Genomic DNA, 2,500 nt, shown 5'->3' on the forward strand with positions numbered 1-2,500 from the left:
ACAGTCAGAGCAGAAATGGGAGTAACTGAGTAGAGAGCTGTAAATATTAGATTGTTACTCCAAAGTTCAGATCAAAGTAGATTGCAATATGAGTATTATAGTTTTCTATGCACCTACAGCTGATTCCCCTGAAGAAAGGAAAGATGAATACTATGAAGAACTGCAAAGTGCAATTGATATCCTAGAGAGAGAGAGAGAGAGAGAGAGAGAGAGAGAGAGAGAGAGAGAGAGAGAGAGAGAGAGAAACATAAAAAATTGTAATTGGTGACTTCAATGCTAAAGCCTGAATAATCCAGGTATAGAGAATGTGATGGGTGTTGAGGGTATTGGCGAAGTTGCAAATGAAAATGAATCACGCTTCATAAGTTTCCAGCACAAGGACATATACAAATGTACACAAACTTCATCACGTGGTAATTTGAGCAAATAGAAAAAAAAGTCACAGCCAATAATAAGGAGAGAAGGAGGACTCTGAGAAATGTCGAAAGCTATAGAGGTGCAGATATTGGTAGTGATGACCAGCTCCTCATTGCAACACTGAACTATAACTGAAAACACCCAACAAAAATGTTGATAAAATAATTAGGTTTCATATAACCATGCTTCTGGAAGATGAGCACAGGGAAACATTAGCAATTAAATGAAGGAGTCGATTTGCAGTCTTAGAGACTTTCAGAGACGTAGAACAGTCAATTAATGAAGACCGGTGTGAGATTAGGGACGTATATCAGTCAATTGGAAGTGAAGTTTTGGGACAAGTAATTTCAAGGAAAAAGCCACAGATATCAAATAATACTCGGAATACTATAAAAACGAGACAAAAGACAGAAATTGATTGTTGAAAGTTTTTGGGGAGGTAATGAGATTTACATGGTAGGACATGATAAGTATCCCAGTATTGATAGTGAGCTCCAAAGAAATAACAGGAATGAATAGAGAGAATATCTAAACAGGAAAGCAGATGAGGCTAACTATGCTATGAATTCAGTGTGCTGTTATGATGTAAGAATCACTTATATAATTATTAGTAGAATATCCAATGGGGGCAAAGAAGAATAAGCATATACCAATTAAAAGGAGGGATAGATCTGTTATTACAACAACAACAAAAATGAAGAAAAGCAACGTTGGATGGAACACTAGTGAAGTCATGAATAGGAGATCCAAAGGGAATAATTTGATTGATATATATGAAGCTGAGGGAAAGCCCCTGGTTACGCTGGAATAACTGCTGAAATTAAACTCACTGAAAATGAAGTGACCCCAAGAATACTTAAAAATGATTTTGTAGGTTGTGGCATGAAAAGGCAACATCTGATCTATGAGAGTTAGGAGCTATGGTGAAAATAGAAAAAATGAGACCTGGCCGATTGCAATAATTACAGAGGCATCACACTCACGACATTGTCATGAAAATATGTAGCATGATTATTTCAAAGACACAAGAGGGAAATATTAATGAAAAGCTGAGATACGAACAACCTGGCTTTTGAGAAGGTAGAAGTTGTACTGATAAGATCTTCATTTAAAAACATGTTGTACGGCCATACGTAGAATATAGAAATCAATTTTTGATGGCATTTGTGAACTATAAAAAAGTCTTTGATAGTGAACTCCAAGGAAATTTGTTTCCACTGATGTTGTTTATCCTCCTCATGGATTCTGTAATACGTAGAACAGTTAGAGATGGTGGAGAAGGATTGGACTGGATTAGTACTAAGAAATTAGCTGAATTTGAGTAAGCTGAAGATAGTGTCCTTTTTAACAGAATACCACAGGACTTACAAAGCTTGCTTACCAGATTGCATGAAATATCACATGATGATAGGTTCAAGATAAATGAAAGAAAGAGAGATTATGAGGATGAAATATGCAAGGGAAGAGGAAATATTATTGGAAGGAGAAAGGATTAATGAGGTAGAATCATTTAATTATTTAGGAACTATGATCTCTAATGCCGGGACATTGAAATTGGAGTTCAGTGAAAGACTGAAGAAAAAAAAAATCAGACAGTGCCTAGCTTGGTTGATATTTGGAAATCAAATTGTCAGAAATTATATATAAAATGCGCGCTGTATATCAGTTTGGTAAGATATATTTTAATGTATAAACATGGGTCGTGACATCACAATGGAACAGTCTCCAATAGATTTAGTAAATTTGAAAACAAAGCTCTCAAAAGAAAATTAGGAGTTGAATGACAGGACAGGATTAGAAATGAAACTTTAATAGTGCTTACTCGAGTGCCATATGTGGAAGAGGTCATGGTGAGGGATAGATGGAGATAGTTGGGGCATTCTCTTCGCACTCCCAAGCGAGATTAGCTCACCAAACTTCCAAATAGGCTCCACATGGTCCTAGAAAAGTTGGAAGACCCAGACCTACATGGCTGACAACTATAAAGCGTCTAGTGGGACATGATGAGTGGCCATTTTCTGATTTAAATGCTCAACATAGAGACGATTGTCGAAATCTAACCGAGGTCCTTTGCGTCAATAGC

Source organism: Palaemon carinicauda, chromosome 16, assembly GCF_036898095.1.
Source record: "Palaemon carinicauda isolate YSFRI2023 chromosome 16, ASM3689809v2, whole genome shotgun sequence".
NCBI classification, from domain to species: domain Eukaryota; kingdom Metazoa; phylum Arthropoda; class Malacostraca; order Decapoda; family Palaemonidae; genus Palaemon; species Palaemon carinicauda.